The 22,885-nt window shown below is 37.9% G+C and overlaps 1 protein-coding gene across 22 annotated transcripts in view; it reads right to left on the reverse strand.

Annotated features, from left to right (window-relative positions):
- DLG2 (discs large MAGUK scaffold protein 2) overlaps window positions 1-22,885 on the reverse strand; it is a 2,470,643-nt gene that overhangs the window by 897,218 nt on the left and 1,550,540 nt on the right. The gene's annotated exons all lie outside the window — the stretch shown is intronic.

Consider the following 22,885-nt stretch of genomic DNA (forward strand, 5'->3'; position numbering starts at 1 on the left):
AGAGAGAGAGAGAGAGAGAGAGAGAGAGAGAGAGAGAGAGAGAGAGAATGTTTGTGATGTTGGTATTTTGTCTGTTGATCTGTGTTACCTTCTCAGACAGAAGCCCTGTCTGTTGTTCTGTGTTACTTTCTCAGACAGAAGCTCTGTTATTCTATGTTGATTTCTCAGACAGAAAGCGAATCGAGATGATAGTACTGGTAATGTGTATAAATATCGTTGTAGCCCTGTTAAGCTAGAAACAGAAACTGCTAAGAGCTTGGAGAGTGGAGTAGTCCCTGTGAGCTGCCTACTCAGAGAGATGCCTACAAGTGAATCCAGGCAAGAGTTGGGAGCAGTCACAGCCCATGGAGGAGGAGCAGTGGAATTTGGAAGCTAACTTCTAGTCAAGATGAAAGAGGACTTTACTTGGACACTCTACATTGACAGTGGAGATTATAACTTACTGTGACCTAGGGGTGGATGGTGTTCATATTTTCTGCTATCCCTGAAAGATGACTATCAGATATGCTAAATGATATGTTTTGTTTAAGACTATGTGGCCACCTTAGTAATAAATTGCTATGTTATGCTGTGGTGAATGTTATGCTTTAGTTTATTGCTGAATAAATAGAGAGTTCAATATACTATGTGATTAGACCCTTAAAATTATTCACAGCAGCAGTCCTCAGGAGAGCTGCCCTGATTGACTTTACACAGGGCTGTTTTGAATATCAAATGTGATAATATTTTGAAAGTACTTTGTAGACTTTCAAGCACTATAAAGATGTGAGCTATTTATTATTCTTATCATTTTTGTAGAAGTAATAATAATAGTTATAATTGTCATTGTTACCATTATTATTATTATTATTATTTGTAAGGTTATAACAATTTCTCTGTAATTTCTTGCCACATCCTTCTGGATTTATTTCCTGGGTCTAAGCAGAGCACATTTGATCTCACTTTCATATGAAAACCTTTTAAATATCTGAAGACAGTAGCCATGTTAATTAATCAATAAATAAGGATTTATTAGACGCTTTCCATGTGTTAGGTGCCTGGGATAAAAATCCAATAAGTGACATCATCTATACTACCTAAATTCTTCTTTTCTCCAGGCTAAACATCCTCAAATTCCTCCAATGGAGCACGTTTTAAAAAAGGTCCAAGAATGTTATTAGGTTAACCTTTTCTCAATGATCTCTTAGGTTTCTGCTAGCTCTAAATCCTAGAAGTCAAAGCAGTAACTAGGAACTTGAGTGCCTAGAGCAAGCAACATGAAAAATCCCCTATAACTTTCTAGTGACAGGATCATTGGGTGAAGGAGCACACCCTCGGATTTAAGGACACATGTTGAGGGATATATAGTAAGGTTATTGCTGGGGAGATAGCTATGGGAATTGCTGGGTGTGGGGGCTGGTGTAGGTCAGATAGAAGCTCCTGTAAGGTATGGCATCTTGGGAAGGAAGTATGATATCTGGTAACTTCCTTTTTCAACAAATTCTCTCTCTCATTTTGGCAAAAAGAGACAGCATGGCAGAGGGCTAGCTATGGAGTAAGGAAGAGTTAGGCTTAATTATTACTTCTGATGGCTCCTGCCTATGTAGCTATGGTTAGTTTCTAGTTAGGACAAATAAGAAATTCTCTGAAATCGTCAAATTATTCTAACTCTTACTGTATTTTTCCATTGAGCTGGAACAAATTACCATATTTTTACATAATTATAACTTCAGATAGTATGAATTAAAAATATGAGGATGCTTCAGGAGACTCACTGTTCACACTAATTCAAACCTAGCTGCATAGGCAAGTCAGGCAGCCTCTCAGTTGTTCAGTTATATCCAACTCTCCATGACTGCATTTGGGTATTCTTGGCTGAGATATTGGAGTAGTTTGCCATTTTATTTTCTAGCTCATTTTACAGATGATGAAACTGAGGCAAACAGGATTAAGTGCCTTACCCAGGGTCACACAGCTACTAAGTCTCCAAGTTCAAATTTGAGCTCAGATCCTCTTTGTTCACCCAGGCAACTAATTTTATGTTACAAATGAATTGCTAATCTGTATCAATGAAAGAAGTTTACAAACTGGGAGTTGTATATATGGCTGCAATCATGGATATGAACCAAAAATAAAATATCCCTAACTAGGTATTAAATCCAGTTGTTTTTACTATAGAAGGAATTCAGATAGTATTAACACCCTCTGCTTTAAGGCAAAGTTTAGGTTATCCAAGTCATAGTTCTTGTTAAGCTATAAGCTCGTTATCTATGATTCCTATTTCCAATATGATTCTTCAGAGACTTTTAACACTGCTAAGAATTGAATGAAACATATGCAACCAAGACCCTACTTCCTTCCCAGCACATTAAAATTTCCTCCTAAACAAATGAATGCATCTATTATCTCTTTCCCATAAACCTCCCTTTCTACTGACACCACTTTTAGTATTCTAATGATTACAGACACATCCTGAAATCTTTTTACCTGCTGGTTTGGTGTTTAGGTTTAATAGACCTTATTAAGGATTTCAAGCAATTTGAGTATGTCATCATTTGCCTTAGAATAACAATTTCACTCCATAAAAAAACCTCCATGATGTCTGTCTTCTTATCCTGTGTTGTGTGAACAATAGAACTGGCTGGATCACAATGTACAAGGTAGATCCTGTTTTAGCAGATAGGAATATGGACAGCAAAGAGGGAGAAATGGTATGCTTCTAATGTCTGGTGATAAATGTACCCAGCTACCTCCCCTATTTGATTTGGCTAGAAGGGACCTTACAGCTCACCTGGTTCAGCCCTCTCATTTCACAAATGAGGAAGCTGATGCCAAAAGTGATTACGTTACCAACATCACACATGAGCCAAGATGCCAACTAGGGTCCTCTGATTTTAAATTCAATGTCCCCCCCCATCCCCCGTGGCACAACTCTGTATTGCTAAGGTTCAAAGATAATGCTATTAAAATGCAGATTGATTGGGAATATTTTTAGACATAAAGAGAAACACAGCTTTCTCTCCCACATGGTTGAAAATGTTAACTATGTCCTGTTTGGATTTATCACCTTTCTGTTTTAGAGACTTTGGAGAAAACAAACAATAATAATGAGCCCATAGACAATTTGGAAATTGCTTGTGTAGAAACCTCACGTGATCAGAACAAAGCCAAGAGCAAGGCAGCAAGATAAAATGTTCTTTGTATGGCTGAAGAAGATCTCACAAAGTTCTCACAGTGGAGTGAGGTTGATTTCATTTTGATATAAGGGAAAAAGCCCCACTAACAATCAGAGCTGCCCCAAAGCAGAGTGGGATGGCCTGTATGGTAATGAGTCCCCCACCAGTGGGAATATTCAAGTATAAGCTGAATGATTTGGTAAAGATGCTGTATATGGGATTTGTGGCTCCTGTGGTTACTGCCTTAAATTCAATTTTTATTCAGTTCAACTTAACAAACATTAGTTATGATCACTTTGAGGATACCAGGGCAACTGAGAAGTGAGAATAGAAAGCAGCAGTTATAAAAACTGGCCCTGAGAATTACACCTGTCTCTCTCTCAATCTGAGGCTGTTAGATTACAGATAAAAATGAGATAGGTATAGAACTTTAGGCTGTTGTTTATTACAGACTGGCTCTCCACACTTTTAATTTTTATAGCTTTTGTTGAGATGAACATAGTAAGGCAAGTAAGACTTCTGCAATTGGGTATGTGGGGGGAGGGGGCCCCTTGTTCCTGGGTGGCTTTCCCTGTGAATTTCCAAGTTCTCCATGTCATGCCCCTAGCGATGTATTTATGGAGGCTAAAGTATGAGCTGGAATTCTGAAAACAGAGAACATGGAAGGTTTGGCAGTGATGGAGTTGTATCAGAAGGTTGGTGAGCACAACATCCTTGACAACAATCTCTGGGATATTCTTTCTTCTCTCAAGTTGGCCCATGTCACAGGCTGTGGCCAATATGCAGAAGTCACAGAATACTGACATTAAGTCATTATTCTAAGCAATGTATAGTCTTTGATGTTTTCTGGGATCCATTCTGTTTCTTGACCTCGTTGGTTCTAAGAGCAATCAGAGAAGGGTTTTGGGATTGGAACTGACTTAATCAGTCTTATGAATTATTAAGATTACCTCATCAGCGCTAGGAAGGAGGGACCTTCTTCCTAGAGGAAAACATGCTAGAATCAGATGACTCAGCTAGGTGATTATTATAACAGTCCATGTGGGGACCTGATGATTAGTTAGTGAGTGTGGGAGTGAAAAAGGAAGAAAAATATGAAGGGTGAGTGTTGTAGAGAGATGCCATGAGTTGGTGAGTACTAAGGCATGTGGAAACTGGGGAAGAGGAAATAGGCCAATGCTATCTCAAAACTGGAGCCTGATGACTGGGCAGAGGATAGTAATATTATCAAAGCAAATAGAAATGTTAGAAGGACTGGCCAGTTTTGGCAGGACTCTGATAAATCAGTTTTGGACATGCTGAGTTGAGGTGATGGTGGGTCAGGTAGGGCAGGATATTTTCAATTAGTTGGAAATACTGGACTGAAGTACCTCAGAGAGGTACAGGTTTCAGATACAGACCTGGAAGTTTTACCACAAATTTGGAGATGATAACTGAGGCCTTGGAATACACAAAATACTACTTACAAATAACAGATAAGCTTCCTTGTTACCTAGCACAGTGTTGGGCTGGGAAATCAGGAACACCTGAGTTCAAATCTAACCTTAGACAATTAATAACTGGGTAACCCTGGGAAAATCACTTCACTTTTACCTTCTTCAGTTTCCTCAAATGTAAAATGGAGATAATAAAAGCACCTATATTCCGGGACTGTTGTGAGGATCAAATGAGATGTTCATTAAATGCTTAGCAAAGTGCCTGAAACATAGTAGGCATTTAATAAATGCTCATTCTTCTCTTCTTTCCCTTTTTTGTTATTTAAACAAGTTCTTTGCTTTCTTCAAAGTTCAGCACAAGTTTCACCTCCTTTTTATTCAGTCATTTTTCAGTTGTGTCTGACTCTTCATGATCCTATTGGAGATTTTCCTGGCAAAGATTCTGGAGTGGTTTGTCATTTCCTTCTCCAGTTCATTTTATAGGTGAGGAACTGAGGCAAACAGGGCTAAGTGACTTGCCCAGGGTCATACAGATAGTAAGTGTGTGAGATCAGATTTGAACTAACGAAGATGAGTCTTCCTGATTCCAAGCCCAGTGAGCCACCTAGCTGTCCAATTTTCAGCTCCTACAGGAAGCCTAATTTGAATCCCCTCAGCTGCTAGTACTCTACTACCCAAGGAAATAACTTTGTGTCTATGTTGAGATTAGAGAGCTGTCTGTCAAATCCCCTGCTACTGGAAATGCATTGAAAGCTGGTCTGAAGAATAGGAAGAAGCACTGGTGTCTGTCAGAAGATCTGGCTTCTAGGCCTAGTTCAGCTATATCTTTGGAGATGTCTCCTTTAACCTATCTGAGTTTTAGTCTCCTAAACTGTAAAATGGACATAGCAGTACTCATATCATATGCCCACTTTATAGGGGTAGTGGTGAGGGAAATGCTTTGTAAACTCTAGTATTATATACCTGTAAGCTATGACATATGGGTCCATTTCTTTTAGCTCACAGGTGAATGTCAATTTCTATATTTCCCTATAAAGAACCAAAAACTGTACCAATAAATGATGGAAGATCTACCTCTACTTCCCTGTATGTGACTGATTTGACATTAAGAAGCAGTCTTGGTTAGCTCATGAATTAAGAGCTGGCAGAAGTTGCTCAGTGGAATGGGTTGTTTCTTGGGATAGTAAGGTCCCCATTACCAGAGATAACAATGTAGAGGCTGGATGGTCACTTCTTGAGGGGCTGTAGGGAGAGGGGGATTCCTGCTTACAGGAGAATTGGACAAGCTCATCTGGCCCATTCTAGATCTGAGATTTGGTCATGATTGATCTCACTTGGTATATTACCAATTTTATATTATTTATTTTCAGCTGGGCTTTCATTATAACATGGCAATCTTTTTACTCCTCCCTAAGTTCTTGTCCCATTTAACATGATGACTGTTCTAAACCTTCCCAAGTCTTCTCTCCACAAGTTTCTCATACCACCCTCCCCCCCTCAGGATTTTACTTTTTTATTTTACTGAGGACATTGAGGCTATTAGTCATAAGCTTCTTCTCCATTTTATTCATTTCATGAACCACTGACAATGTCTTCCACTTTCTTCTCATTTCATTTGGTCTGTGATCTTGTAGTATCTTTGTCAAGACCAACCTCCCTAAATGTATCCTTGACCCCATTACCTCTTCTCTTCTCTAGCAGATTACTTCCTTGATCGTCTCTGTCTCTCTCTCCCTGTCTCTAAGTCTGTTTTTATCTCTTTAATTTTCAGTCTCTTCCTGTTTACTGGCTCCTTCTCTGCTTTCTCCATGGAAGTCCAGGTTTTACCCATTTATAAATATCTATCATTAGACTTTGCCATCACCACATGCTATCATCCTAGAGCTCTCTTCCCTTTCTTAGCAAAACATCTAGAAAAAAGCTTTCTATACTCATTGTCTCCTCTTCTACGCATCATTTTTTAGTCTGCTTTCTGAATTCACAATTCAATAAGACTGCCTTCTCCAGTTATCAATGATTCTTAATTGCCAGATTTAATAGTCTTTTCTCAGTCTTCATCTTTCTTGACAGCTTGGCTGTCTATTGACCACTCTCTCTTCCCTAAGATGCTCTTCTTTGGGCTTTTACAGAACTACTCTTTCCTGGATCTCTTCCTACCTGTCTAAGTTCTCTTCAGACTTGATGCTCAGTCATCATCCACTTCACATCCCTCAACTCTGAGTGTATACTCAAAATTCCATCTCTTTTCTTCTCTCTCTTGGTGATCTTATCATCTATCATGGGTTTAATTATCATATCTGTGTAAATGAGTCACAGATCTCTATATCTTGCTGCAGTTCCTTTCTGGAGCTGAGTCACAAAGTATATACTGGATATTTCAAACTGAATATCCTGAAGACTTCCCTAACTCTCCATGTCCAAAATATAACCCATTATTTTTCACCATCAAACTTCCTTATTTCTTTTTAGGGCATCACCATTCTTCCAGTCTCCCAAATTTATGACATTGGCATTATCCTCCACTCTTAGCTTTCCTTTCCCCACCCCAGACAGCAATAACTTGCCACATCTGGCCATTTTTATCTCTATAACATTTTCCTGCATCTTATCTGACCTTTTCTTTCTACCTATGCCACCACTTTTAATTCAGGCAGCCATCATATCTTGCCTAGATTATTGCGACAATCTCCTAGTTTTTCTCCTTGCCTCAAACTTCTTCTACAGCCAATCTACTCTTCACATAACTGCCAAAGATTTATCTTAAGTGTATTTATGATATAGTCCCTTACTCAATCAACAGTCAACTGTAATGGTTTCTACTCTCTCTCTCTCTGATTAAAATAACAAACAAAAAATATAAAACAGTCCATAAACTTTCACACTTGTCATCCTCATTATACATTATTTCCCTTTTTGTACTCCATTGTTCCTATTCCTAGCACACATTAATTCATCTCCTTTCTCTGTGCCCTGTTGATGCCTACAGTGCCCTTTTTATCCAACTCCATCTGATAAAAGCTCTCTCTTCAAGAAAGTTCAGCACTCCCTTCTACATGAACCCTTTCCTCATCTCAACTGCTACTGTCATCCTTCCTAGCTAATTTTTAGTTATGCTCTCCAAATTTATCCTGGATATAATTACCATGTCTCCCCTATGAGAATGCAAGCTGCTTGAGGAGGGAGTATTCTTTGTATTTGTATCCCCTGCAGCTATTATCATGCTTTGCCCATAGAAAGTACATAATAGATATTAAATGACTGATACAAAAAGTGTGACTACAAAGTAATGAGGCGCATATGTTGATTAAATGTATCCAAATATGAATATTCACATGTGTTTTATTGACATCTCCTGTAAGGTTGGAGGGAAGGAAAGGATTTCAGACTTTTCTGGCAGTGGAATAAAAAGTCCTGTTGTGAAATATCATTGTAGTCATGCCCGTGGAGGCCATGGCCTGACCTAGACCCTCAGATGAAACCATGAACAGATTTAACTCAAAGTTGTTCCCTTCAAAATCTATGCACTTATTCCAAAAATACTATCACTACATTTTTGAATGTTCTTCTTAGAGACTGGCTTGATTAGATATAAAAAGAACTGTTTTATTATCATACTATGCTTTAACAAATATTTATTAAGTACCTACCCTTTTTGATATACAGAGATTTGGAGTACAACAGAGATTAGGTAGCTAGATATAAAAATTGAGAAGGTGGGAAGAAAAAAAAGTATCAACATCAAGAATGTTGACATGAAAAGCTTGATGAATGGTGGTATACTTGCTGACGAAGTGAAATCAGGGCTAGGGGTTTAGGAGAAAAAGCAATAACTGGCTCAGTTTTATATTCAAAATTGCCCACTTTATATACCTTTCCATGATATTGAATAACGTTGGGATTATATTCCAAGATCAAATCAACAGTGAAAGGGTTTTGGTTGCTATCATTGGGCTGATTCCAAGTAATATGCTTCCTATCCTCAAGAGAGTTTCTAAACAAGAGAGCTGAACAATACTCTTGTTATAAGTGCATAATTGTGTATGATAACTAATAGGAATGGGTTAATATCCACTTAGATGTTCTGGGTCTGATATGGTGGTTTAAAAAATGTGCCCAGGATACAGAAAAAAAATTTTGTAACTTTCCTTTCCCTTTAGTTCTTCAGTCATGGAGGTCTCCCCAGTTGTTTAGGGTAATTTTGGCAGGAGCACCGAGACTCCTCCTGATCCACATATTTGCAACCATGTATTTGACTACACAGTCTGCAGAAGATTGTTTTCCACCCACTCTCCAGGTTCAAGAAAGATCAGAAGCCATATGCTATAGTTAGCTAGGTCACATATTCCAACCTCACCAATTCCTGACTTAGACTTGGAAAGCCAGATGGACATGTCTGACCCAAGCAGCCAAGCGTATCTTTGGGCATAGTGTTCAGTGGTGGCACACCAGGACAGCCTAGAGTAAGCTAATCTTAGAGGTTACAGACAAGTTGCTGACCTATACCAGTGGAGGCTGTTTCCATGGCAGGGATTCCCCATGCTGATGAAATAAAAGGTCTAGATTTTAAAAGAAAAGAAAGAAAAGTTCATGTGTTGTATATGAAAATTACCTGATATTTACATCTTGCCTTTTTTGTGTATGTGTATGTCTTTTTAAAAAATTAGTTAAATTTTGATTTGAATGACACAGGGAATTCTCAGTAAAAAAGTTTCAACATTTGCAGAGTGGCATCTTCTATGTAATTTACCATTTTAGAGAGATGCCCAGGAGTACTGAGAATGAGTGATTCTCAGCATCACTCAGCATCACACAAGATACCTCAGAGAGAGGACTTGAACTCAGGTTTTCCTGATTCTGAGGCCATCTCTTTGTCCATAATGCCACACTGCCTTAGAGTTTATAAAGCATTTTACATTCTGGACTAGAACTCAGGAGATCTGTCTTCAAGCTCTGATTGCCACCAAATAATTCTAAGGCTTTAGGAAAATCTCTGCCCCATATCTGGGCCTTGATTTTCTCATCTACCAAATAAGGGAAATGAACTAGACTATCTCTCATAATAAGTGAATCTCTTACAATACACATAACACCCTATCCTGCAGATGGAATAGAAACTATTATCCCTGTTTGACAGATGACTTGCCCAAAGAAACACAGGGCATACCTAGAAGAGCTGGGACCCAAATCCATATGTCTGCTTTTAAGCATAGAACTTTTATTTTTTTTCTTATAAGGTTTCTTTATAATTAATACATTACATAAGTGTATATATATATGTATATATATGTATATATATATATATATATAAAATTACATTGTAGCAGCAAGCACCCCGGGCATCAATGTTGCTTGGCATTACAGTACACACATATATGCATATACATATATGGTGACCTATATTTCCCAATATCTTTTTTTTTATATGACACATTTCCCAATACATTTCTTTTCCCTCTCTTCCTCCTCCTATAGGCAGCTAGGTGGCTCAGTGGGCAGAGTGTAGGCCCTGGAGTCAGGGAAGACATGAGTTCAAAACTAGACTCAGAAACTTATGAGCTGTGTGACCCTGGGTAAGTTATCTAACTTCTACCTGCCTCAGGTCCCTCGACCATAATATGGGAATCATAATAACACTTATCTCCCACAATTGCTGTGAGGCTCAAATGAGATAATATTTGTAAGCACTTAGCACAATTCAGGCATATAATAGGCGCTTAATAAATGTTTAATTCCTTTCCATTGCTTAAACAAAAGAATCTAAAAGAGAGAACAAAAAAAACACTTCAAAAAACTATCTAATACATTGAAAATATCTGACATTACATAGATTATTCCTTACTCATAACCCCCAAATTCCACAAAGATGGTGAGGTGAGCCTTCAGTCGATGGCAATGGCTCATCTTCATATAGTGCTTGACATTATACAAATTACTTTACTGACAACAATCCCATGAAGAACATATAGGGCATTCAGTTTAGGCCTAAATTTCCTTTCCTTGTCTGACCTTCTGGTACTCCAGGATGACAGGAGGTGATATTTTTTCTCAAGCCAACCTCTGGTTGGACCAATGCTACTTCTAGTCATTTTCCATGATCTCCTCATCCTATGATCTCATGTCTGATAACAATAAGAGAGATATCAGTATATGAAATGGCAGAGAAAGGGGCCAGACTGTGAGTCAGGAGACTTCTGCTCTTCACTTGGCACTCCCATTGACTTACTGAGTGACCCTCACCAACTCAATTTCCTTCCCCTCCTGGGGTTTCAGTTTCCTACCCTGTGAAAGGAGAGAAGGGCAGCTAGATGTCCTCCAAAATTCCTTCCAGTTCTGGGATTCTATGAGTACTGCAAGGGAAGAGATATGTGTAGAAACTCATAAAATGACATGATTCCCTGGGAGTACAAATATGCACAGTTTAATTTATGCTGAGCTTGTATGGGCCAGGAGTCCTTAACCTTCAAACCAAGATATTTTCATAATGCATAAGCTCTTCTTCCCCCAAGGAATCCATAACATGGAAGTTGACAAAATGCATCAAGCTTATTTCAGGCATATGAGGACATAGTCTAATAAAAAAAATTAACAACAAGAGGAGAAAAGAAGATAATAATTGTTTACATAGAACCTACTATGTGCTAGGCACTATGTCAAATGCTTTACAAATTCTATGTCATTTGATCCCCACAACAACCCTGTGAAGCTGGTTCTGTTATGTCCATTTTGTAGTTGAGGAAACTGAGGAAAAGAGAAGTTAAGTGACTTGCCCAATGTCCCACTGTCTGAGGTAAAATTTGAACTCAGGTTTTCTTGACTCTGGGTTCTATCCTTTATACAACCTAGCAGCCTTTAAAAAATGGAGAGACACTGTGATGTAGTGGATAGAATGCTGATCTCCAAGCAGGGAGACTTGACTTCAAGAATGACCTCTAACACAAAAAAGGATGTTGAGCTTCAGAAAGCCATTTAACTCCTCAATTCTCTGGGAAATTTAATAAGACTCTAAAGTAGAAATGAGGTCCCAGCATCCACTGTGAGGTTCCTCATTAGTGTTTATGTAGACCCTGGAAAGTCATTTAACCCTGATTGCCTCAGTTTCCTCATCTGTAAAATGAGCTGGAGAAGTAAATGACAAACCCTTCCAGAATCTTTCCCAAGGAAACTCCAAATGGGGACACCAAGAGACACATTACTGAAAAAAAAAAACCCCCACGACTGCACAACAAAAATAACACTGAAATAGCGGTCTAATCCCTATCCTTAACAAAAAAATGTTCATTACTAGTAAACTTCTCTCAAATGCTGAAATAAATCTCCTCATTCTCATTATTCACAAAAACTTGCAACTTGAAATAGTAGTGTTGCAGTGGGTAGGGGAAAATATGACTTTTTATCTCTTCAAATTGTTAATTTTTTTTAAATCAGGTTTGTTTCAAGGGCAGAGGCAGATGATGAAGAACATCTCACCCAAAAAGAATTTTTATCTTGTTAAGAGTCAGAATTCACTGACTCAGCAGATACAGCCAAATTGATGTAAATGCGAGGGTGCTGATGCAACACCAACGTGAAAGAAATTTTTTCTTTATTTTAGAGATGGGGTCACAGATCCAAAGCTGGGAGGGACTTTACAGATCATCTAGTCCAATCTACAGATGAAGAAACTGAGGTCCAGGGAAAGTTAGTGACTTATCCAAGGTTGATCATGTTGTAGGCAGCAGAATTAGGTCAAAATCCAGGTCCACTGCTCCCAGTCCACTGTTCTTTCCATTACACCAAGTCTCCTGTCTCTTGATATAAAACTATTTTTTTAAATAAAATCATAGAATCCTAGTGCTAAAAGTAATCCCTGAAGTGGCTACCTAGGTGATAACTAGATGGTGCAGTGCTGGGTCAGGATGATCTGAATTCAATTCCAACCTCAGACATTTACTATCTGTGTTGTCTTGGGAAAGTCACTTAGCCCCTGTTTCTTAAAAATAATAATAATAATATATTTTAAAATAACTAAAATTTATTTATATAGTGCGTATGAGGTGCCAGGAAGTCTGCTAAGCATATTACAAGTATCACCTCAGTTTTATTCTCAAAACAACCCTTGGAGTTAGATGCTATCATTACTCCTGTTTTACAGATGAGGAAACTGAGGCAGAAGTAAAGAAGTTAAATGACTTCCTCAGGGGTACCTAGCTAAAAAGTTTGTGAATCAGCATTTTAAACTGAGATATTCCCAAAATCAAGTACAAGGCTCTATCCACTATACCAGCTAGTGTCCCAAAAAACACCAGTCTATTTTACTATTGGGAGGCATATCCTTATCTTAATTCAGATTTAGCTTCTCTATACCTTCTTGGAATTTTTCCTTCCTTCTTGGGCCAAGCAGAAAATGTCCAATTAGTCTTCCATGTAGCCTATTTTTACCTATGTGAAGATAACATGTCCTTTCCCCCCAAAGGCCTTTGTTCAGAATAAACTTCCTGATTTTCTTTCACCAACTCTCACATGAAATGACTTGGAATCCCTTCAGTATCCTGGTCACTTTCCTCTGAACATATTCTAGCTTGTCAAAGTATCTCCTAAAATAGTATATGGAACTGGACATCAAATTTCCAATATGTTTTGAACAGAACCTCATGTAATGGGATATTTTGGACATTCTTCCCCTCAAGGCAATTTGAGATTGAATGAATTTTTTGGACTACCCTGTGACAATATTGACCCATATTGAACTTATGGTCAACTGAAACCTCAGGGCTTCTCTCCCTCTGCAAACAAACAAACAAATAAATAAATGATGTTTTCTCCAGACTCTACTTGGTGCACTGATTTTTTTAAACCTAAGTGAAGGACTCAGGGTCTATGGCAGTTTCAAAAGACTGAGGTCAAGGGAGAGAACAAAGTTCATAAAATCATGATGGGCATTAGAACTGGGACTTTCTCAAATTCTAGAATACTAAAACTAGGGGAAAGCCCTTGAAGCTTGAAAGAGGTATGTTTGGGATTAGTTATAATTCTATTATATGCATATATACATATATTATCAGAAATAGATTATTTACTAGAATTTATTATTCATAGAGATGGTAAAGATCACAAGGCTGACTTAAAGGAAGGAAGTCTGCTACATTGACGAGACAGTTGATTGGAATTGTAGCACCTGAATTTGAATGCCAACACTTTTGCTTCCTCTCTATGTGATTCCAAACAATTCAACTATCTCCTCTGGACCTCAGTTTCCCCATCTGTAAAATACTTGTACTTACTGTGCTTAGCAAAACAACTGGCACATAGTAACCACTTAAGAGATGCTGCTAACTTGACTTGACAAGAGTTCAAGTGGAAGACCTCTAGGATTTCTTCAAGTTTTAATCTATAATATTATGCTAGGAAGACAAAAATGATCACAGCTGACCTCTTTAAGATTTGTAGAGCCCGTACACATTATCTAACTTGAACCCCTTAACAAGCTTGTAAGTTAGGTCAGTCAAAAGTTAGTCAACAAACATTTAATCATCTATTTACCATATACTGTGCTAAGTGCTAGGCATATAAAGAAGGGCAAAAGACAGTCCCTGAACCCAAGGACTTCAAATTCTGATGAGCAAAACAAAATATAAACAATTAGGCACATCACTATACGGATGGATGTACCCATGTAGGTGTTATATGTATAGTTCCCTTTATTTTACAGAGCAAGACACTGATTCTCAAAAGTTAATGACCACACAGCTATTAAATACCAAAGAGGAGATTACAGTACGGATCTTCCTAACTTCAAGTCCAATGCGCAAATGATTATATCTAGATCAGCTTTCTGCAGGTTCAAATATTACTCTCTTAAGCTTAAACTCTCCGTTTTGGTAAATATAGTTACAAAGGTTGAAAGTTAAAAGGTAGCTATATTGAAATACAATTTTCAATATTTAATCATCTATCTGTTTATCTATCTACCTATCTATCATCTATCTATCTATCTATCTATCTATCTATCTATCTATCTATCATCTATCTATCTATCTATCTATCTATCTATCATCTATCTATCTATCTATCTATCTATCTATCTATCTATCTATCTATCTATCTATCTATCCATCCATCCCTAACTTAAAACCCTGATAAGAACTCTGCCTTGAAGGAATATCTCTCTCTGATTTCCTCCCTTTCTCTCCACCCCCCCCCCCCCCCCCACAGCCCTGTCAAACACATACACATACCAATGGGGCCTCAGAAGCCATCCTGTCCAACTCATTTTGTAGTATTTAGCAAATTCAGGTCCAAACTGGGTAAAAAAAGAAAGCTAGGATCAAAGTATCCTCCAACTTTATAGTTTTGGAGATGAAAAAGACCACAGAGATGATTTAGCCTGGCCTTAATGCTGTCCCTTCCACATGACACTTCATCTCCCCTCATCATACCTTTCCATTGCTTGTGCCTAATGCCTAGAGCAGCAATAATAAGAGGAGAATTGGACAGGCACTGGAACCTGTGCAGACTTTGCTACGTCATAGGAACTGAAGTACCCTTTAAGATCATCTAGAACAGAAATTCTTAATCTTTTGTTGTGCCACAGCTATTTTTTAGGTCCAGTGGAGACTGTGAATCCTTTCTTAGACTAAAGTTTTTAAATTCCTAAAATAGAATACCTAAAATTACAAAAGAAAAAAAATTGAAGTAGAGCTATTAACACACACACATTCATGAAATCCAGCTTATTGATTTCTGATTCAGAGCAGCAGTCTACAGATGAGCCAGCTGAGGTCATGAGGCTGTGAGTTAATTTCACATAAATAATAAGAGTAAAACATGATTCAAATGCAGGTTTTGGGGCTCTGAATCCAGTGCACAGTGCTCCCTACCATTCTCCCATTTCTTCAGTCAAAATCCAAACACTACATATCTTTCCATGGTAGTTTTCCTTATAAAGTATGGTTAGCATTGAAACTCCTTTATATATCATACCACTATAGCTAGGAACGCTGAAGAACAGAGATGTCAGGTAGAATTACATGTATGTGTTATTCAAACGAGGAGAAGTATGAGCTAGCAGGCATGATATAGGATTCAGCACTCTCACTTAGTCTAATAAAAATCAGAGAGACTTAATACTTCTGGCAACAGAGTTCACAGGGTAAGGGAAAGGACATAATTCAGCTAAGAGATGTGGATAAAATCAAACAAGTCTGAAAACATGAACTGAATATTATACTTCTTGTTCACGTTTATCTAAATCAAATCTCTAAGGGTGTTTTTATCAATAGCTTCCAGAATCCTAAAGTTCTGAAAATTATACTTACAGGAAATTTAAAATAATGGCTATCCAAAAGGCTCTAAATTCTAAATTTTATTTTGAGACAGTTAATTTTTCTGACATTAAAATCCACTGGCTAGCAGCACAGAGCCCTTCCAGCCATGTCTGAAGGCTTTCTGGCCCCATAAATAGAAAATGTTCCAGAGAACAGTGGCCTAAATCCATTGATCCAACACCAGTCATTCTTTCTGCCACCACCTTGTTATTTCGCTCCTTTATTACAGGAGGTTAGAACAATGTAATGGGTTAGTTTAAAGAAGACCATTCCAGAGAGCTTTTGGGCATTACAGTTTATTGCAACCTGCCAAATGCTATTCTGTTACCAAACTCTATTTTATGACCTTCAATCAGGAGCAAGGGGCATGATGAGAATTTAAGAAAGTGGAAGAATTTACGCAAGATGTATTTATTTTGAAAACAGGCTATGGCAATCAGGTCCTGAAGATACAGTTGATTTTAAAAACCCAGAAATGGGGCTTGCTGTAATGTAGTTCCCCATCGGACAGGCTGCCCATTCGCAGATGTGAGCAGGATACCAAAGCAGTTTCTGGAGGAGGAGGGCAAGCAATGAGACTTTTGTTTTGTAAAAGCCACTGAAACACAAGAGGTGGTTGACAAATACTTGGATATAACAGGAAGCCACAGCAAAAGGCTTACCCACCAGGCACTAGGGCCCTGACCAAAAGCACCATGTGAATCAGGAGGCAGAGCTGAGACCAGAGATTTTTTTTTAAATAAAGAGTGTTTATAGCTACAACCTAAAGGGTAGTTTTCTCCTACATACATTGCGGAGGCACAGATGAGCTCCCAACAGTGTTATCAACCTTGGTAAATAGGAAAAGTCATATTTTTAATCATTATTTGTCTGCCTGTTTCTGCCAGTCCACCTTTCTCCCTTCCACTATAAATTCATTCATTTGGATTCATCATCACTCAATACTACTTTGACGGAGTTCTCCTGAGCCACAAAACCAATGATCCTCTACTTGCTAATTTCATCAACTTGGGAGTTTTCAGGCCTTGTGTTCAGCAGTTTGTTTCCTCATAGAATTACAATCTTGAAGCTACAAAGTAAAGTTGTTTTCATATTATCTTTCCTATGTAACCCACCCATCTCACTTTGAACAATAAGCTGACAGCATTACAGAAAGCGTTACCGACTTGTATGGCACTCCTTATCTGTCATGTGCTTTGTGAATGGGTATAAGGGTCAGCATTACACAGTGAATAGAGGGCCAACCTTGAAGTTAGGATGACTAGAGGAAAAAATTTGCCTCTGCCAGATACTTCCCGACTACAGGCAACACTATGATTTTCAGTTACAGATAAGTTGTCCTTGGCATTAGAGTTTTTACATCAGGGAGGAGTTTCCCACACTGATTAAATAACATTGGTACCGATTTGGCTGCTGTGAACTAGGAAACCTTCAGAGATGGTGCTATAAAAAGTCATAATTTAATATGTAGTCCTTATATGTAAGGAAGGACAAGAACTGGATGAAGATGAAGGAGGAGAAAGAGGAAAAAGAAAGAGGAAAGGAGGAGTATGATGTTTGTGTCATGGACATCTTTGGCAATCTGGCGAAACATGAACTCCTTCCCAAATAATGCTTTTAAAAATATAAAATAAAATACATAGTTTGTATATATGCATATAGTTATATATAGTGATATAGATAAAAAGTATATATAAAATATAGTTAAATGGTAATAAAGGTAATTATATTGAAATACAATTTTCAATATCTAACCATGTATATATATATGTATCTGTCTGTCTGTCTATCTCTCCATCTACCAAAGTTAAAACCCTGATAAGAACCTCTCTCTCTCTCTCTCTCTCTCTCTCTCTCTCTCTCTCTCTCTCTCACACACACACACACAAACCAATGGGACCTTAGTAGTAATTCAGTCTAATGCATTTTATAGGAACTTAAGTGGTACAATGTATAGGAAATGGAATTGGAAATCAGGAAGGCCTCAATCTGAATGCTATCCCAGATATTTAACTTTCTTTATAACGCTTAGCGAGTCACTTAACCTTTGTATGCCTCAGTTTCTTTATCTGTAAAATGATAACACCACCAATCTATGAGGTTGCAATGAGATATTTGGAAAATGCTTTGTAAACTTTAAAGCACTATACAAATGCTTGATAGTACTGTACATGAGGAAATTGAGGCACAGAGATGTTATGCTTAGGGTCATATAGTTGGTAAGTGTCTTAGAAGAATCTGAACAAAAGCTTCCTGAGTTCAAGTTTGATGCCCCATACATTATTCCATGTTGTCTGTTTGTCTGTCTCTCCATTTCCCTCCATTTCTCCCTTCCTTTCTACCTCCTCCCTTCTTCTATCTATTCCCCTCTTCTCCTTCCCCTCTTGTTTTCCCTAATCATTTTCTCTGTCTCTGCTCTCTCTCTTCTTCCTCCTCCCCATAGAGGCATTGCGTGGGCAGATATGTGCATATGTTCATATATGTACATAAATATATACAGATGAACATATACATACACATAAACACACATATTATACACTATATGTTTTTTGTCCATTTCCAAAGAGGACCAGTGACATCATGAAATGAAATCTTATCTTGCACATGAATTAGATTTAAGTGATGCAGAGTCACATAAAATCATCAGCTTTACTCTCTCTTCCAGAGTCATCAAAGTCCAGTAGCAAGACAAATATCAAAACAGCTGGTGATGGCTTGGGATGTAGTGGATGACCTTCTTACCAAGCTCTAAGTGAAATATAGCACCCCCTTCAGTTGTCTTCATGGCCATTGGAATCAATTGTTCTCATCTGCCCATTCCACCAGGGGAAGTCTTTACGTGCTGGGAGTAAACACCGACTCTAACTCACTGATGGGTTTGACATCTATTGGTTACCTTCAATCTGGTTTAGTCTAACTGCTGAGATGGATTTATTAGGGTGTGCTGCTGTGCGTACACGCTATAGCTTCTTGGAGTCAGCCACAGGTGAGAGTTGGATGAATCATATGGACACCAAAAGTGAATGGGCAGCCCTGAAAAGGGGTGAATAATCTGTCTCACTAGAGGTGCTAGGCCTCGCTGAACACCTGAGTAGAGGCCAAATCTTAAACAATTAGGAAGACATGGGCCCTTCAAATTCTGCTTTTTACTCTTGTTATCTGTGTGAACATAGGCAAGTCATTGAACCTCTCAGAGTACTAGCCAACACTCAAAGACAGTAAATCACACCAAAGACACTCATTTGTTCATTTGATTTCCTATTCTAATGAAATTGTGGACCTGACTGATAACATTACTTATACAATTCTAGCCATTTCTGTACCTATCTTCATGTTAAAAGACTTTGTCATACCACTCAGATGATTGAGTGTATACAACCTTGGGACAAATGAGCTTAATGTTTTCTGCTTATCTTAAAAATATACTTCAAACATCCAGATTTCTGAGTCTTTAACCCTTTATTTCCATTATTGTTAGACAGTGAGGTGGTGCAGTGGATAGAATGTTGGGCCTGAAGTCAGGAAGACTAATATTCCTGAGTTCTAATCTGGTCTCAAACACTGTGGGACTCTGATCAATCACTTAACCCTTTTTTACCTCAGTTCCTCATCTGTAAAAATAAGCTAGAGAAGGAAATGGTAAACCACTCTAGTATCTCTGCAAAGAAAACTCTAAATAGGGTCATGAAGAGTCAGACACAACTGAAAAAAAACTAAACAACAAAAATCTTTAACCCCTCATTTCCATTACTATTATGCAAGCTAAGAGAGTTAAAGGAAAATCCAAACAATTTAAGCCAGAAGAGATTATGTGACAGAATGATTTCTCTCATTCTAAATAGGAAATCCTAATGTTCCTGTAACTGGGATTGAAGAATTGGGAAGACTTAAAATGATAACTAACTTTTGGGTTAGCTATGAACTCTTTTTTTTAAGTCTTTTTTTTTGCTTTTTTGGAGGGCAATTGGGGTTAAGTGACTTGCCCAAGGTCACATGGCTAGGTTTGTGTGTGTGTGTGTTAAGTGTCTGAGGCCATATTTGAACTCAGGTCCTCCTGACTCCAGGGCCAGTGCTCTATTCACTGTGCCACCTAGCCTCCCCTAGTTATGAACTCTTAAACAGAATAATGGTTATAACTCACATTCTTATAGCACTATAATAAAGTTGACAAAGAACTTCAGATGCCTAATTTCTTCTGATGCTCAAAACCATCCTGTAAATTATGAAGTATTAGGACTGAAAGGATCAGAGAATTTAGAGTCATGTGGGAGCTTAGAATTGATCTAGTCCAACCCTCACAGTTTATAGCTGGAGAAAGTAAGCCCCAGAGAATGGAAGTGGACCAGTATGGCATAGGGAGTAAGCAAGGCCAGGATTCAAGCTGTCAGGAAACACTAAAAAAATGTTCTTCTTTGCTTTATTTATTTATTAAAAGAAAGTTGATTCAAAATATCTGCTAAACTACAGCCAAATGTGCAACTGAATTAACAAATATCACTTAGTATTTAGGAAGGTCACTAAGTTGGCACAACTAGTTCATTATTTTCTCTAGTCCACCAGGCTCCTCTTCATATAATCCCACTGGTGTCTGTCCCCTACCTCTTGACATACTTATTCTGAATGAAGGTATATCCTGAAACTTACTGGAAAGCAAGTTTTCTAAGCAATCTTTACAAATTTAATCTCAAGGAACCATTGTATCCATGACTAAGGTTTATGTGTGTTTGTATTCATATACAATATGGCACAGTGGATAGAGTTCTGAACCTGTAGTCAGGAAGATCTGAATTCAAATCTTGCCTCAAACACCAGCTGTGTGACATCAGGCACATCGATTATGCTTTTTCTGTTTTCCTCATCTATAAAATGGGAATAATAATACCACCTACTTCACTGAGCTGTTATTAGAATCAAATGAAATAATTTTGTAAAGTGCTTAGCATAGTTCCTGGTACACAGTAGGCACTTAATAAAAGCGTATTCCTTTATCAATCTGAATCTTTGGCTTGAAAGGTATATGCCATCTACTAGCTGCTATTAATGACTGATAATAGGATAATGTTTTGTGGCTCTCAGGAGTATGTGTCTGTTGGCAGAATTCAACTTAATTTTATGTGATAAATATCCAATCAATATCTAATATGTCAAAATTGCTGCCCAAGCTGAACTTTAATGTCTTAATCAAAAGGTATCTGCTTTATCGTGGAATGGCGAGCATTAGCACAGGTTGGGAAGTGGCAGCAGTGGGGAGGGGAATAGGGATATACTTTTTGGCATGAGAATTCTCAGTGTGGTGATTCAATTTCATAATAGTATCATTGTGAAAAATAGCAACTAATGTTTTATAATAAAAGAGTTCTGATTATGTCAATATGGGGAATTTCCTATGTGGAAGCTCTTTCCATCCTATGTATATGCCAGTCTATATATGACTTTGTAGATAAACTATATTTTATCTGAGGTTGTTTAGTCACTTTCAATTGTGTCCAACTTTATAATCCAATTTGGAATTTTCTTGGTAAAGATACTGGAACAGCTTGCCATTTAATTCTCCAGCTTATTTTAGTGATAAAGAAACTGAAACAAACAGGGTTAAGTGACTTGCCCAGGTTCACACAGATATTAATTGTCTGAAGCTGGATTAGAACTCAGGAAGAGTCTTCCTGACTTCAGGCCTAACACTCTATCCACTGCATCAGCTAGCTGCCCTTCACTGCTAAACCTGAGAGCCAGTTAAGTTAATTGACCTGTGTGAGGTTAGGTGGAGAGCTGTTTCAAGACAGAGGTCAGAATTCTGGTCTCTGGTGCTCACATTCAATGCTTTTTTCACTTCCCCACACAAATGCCAACTTCTAACTTAGCCCTTTCAAATCATAGTTACTCTTGTACTCCAGTTATCTTCAGGCTGTTGTAGTCAGCTGTTGTGTTCCTTCTTTCACATCTGTGCTTACTTTACATAGGTCCCACTTCTCCCAATTTAGGATGATGCTGAATTTTTGTCAGAATTGATCACAGGCTTTTTTAAAGAACCCATCTGCAGAACACCAAAATCCTCAATGGAAATTTCCCTTCAGAACCATTCAAGCTTAGTAAAAAGTAAGAGGAAAGAAAGAAAAAAATAAAGAACACAGCATTGGAGATGCAGAGACCTTGTTCTCACTAACTGTGATTCTGAGCAAACTATCTGACCCCTCTTGCCCCAAATTTCCTCAATAAAAATAGAGGGAGTTGGAATAGATACTATCTAACATTATTTTCAAACTAAAATAAATATCATTTTGTGATTTAAACATATCAATATTGGACTCTATTCTAGCTCTCCTCAGTCTGTTGCAGACTTTAAATTTTAGGTCATCTTTAAACTGCATTAAATAGGCAGAGTGCTCTGGCCTAGGGAGGTGAGGCCTGCTGCGTTCTCCCCTAGTCAACCCACATTTGGAGTGTGGTGTCTTGTTTTGGAGAGGATGTGGAAGAAACCATTTGTGAACCTAAAGGGATTTGAAATTATTTCATATAAAGATCATTTGAAGGAACCAAGAATGTTTACCCTGGGGAAGAGAACACAGAGAAAATGTGTCTGAAGGGTTGTCACACAGAAGAGAGATTAGGCTTGTTCTCTGGTACTAAGAGGGAAGAACTAGGATTAATGAGTGGCAGCTGTACAGCAGAAGATTCATTAGCTCTGACTTCCCTCCCATAGCTCTGTGTGCTTATTATAATTTCATTTGGAAATAACTTTATTATATCATCTTCCTGCAAACTATGTCAGTGGTAAGAGACAACAGTAAGAACAGTAGCAATGAGAAAGATAGTAAGAATAGCTCACATTTGAATAGTGCTTTACTGTTTGTATATTTGTATATTCCTAACAAAAACTTAGTGAAGTAGATAGTGTGAAGTTTCAATCACTCCATTTTGAAGAAGATGGAAGAAGGAAGAGAAGAAAGAAGAAGAAGAAGAAGAAGAAGAAGAAGAAGAAGAAGAAGAAGAA

This window comes from Petaurus breviceps, unplaced genomic scaffold (assembly GCF_028583685.1).
Source record: "Petaurus breviceps papuanus isolate PSGF00001 unplaced genomic scaffold, PetGlider_PUasm1.0 90823, whole genome shotgun sequence".
Classification (NCBI taxonomy): domain Eukaryota; kingdom Metazoa; phylum Chordata; class Mammalia; order Diprotodontia; family Petauridae; genus Petaurus; species Petaurus breviceps.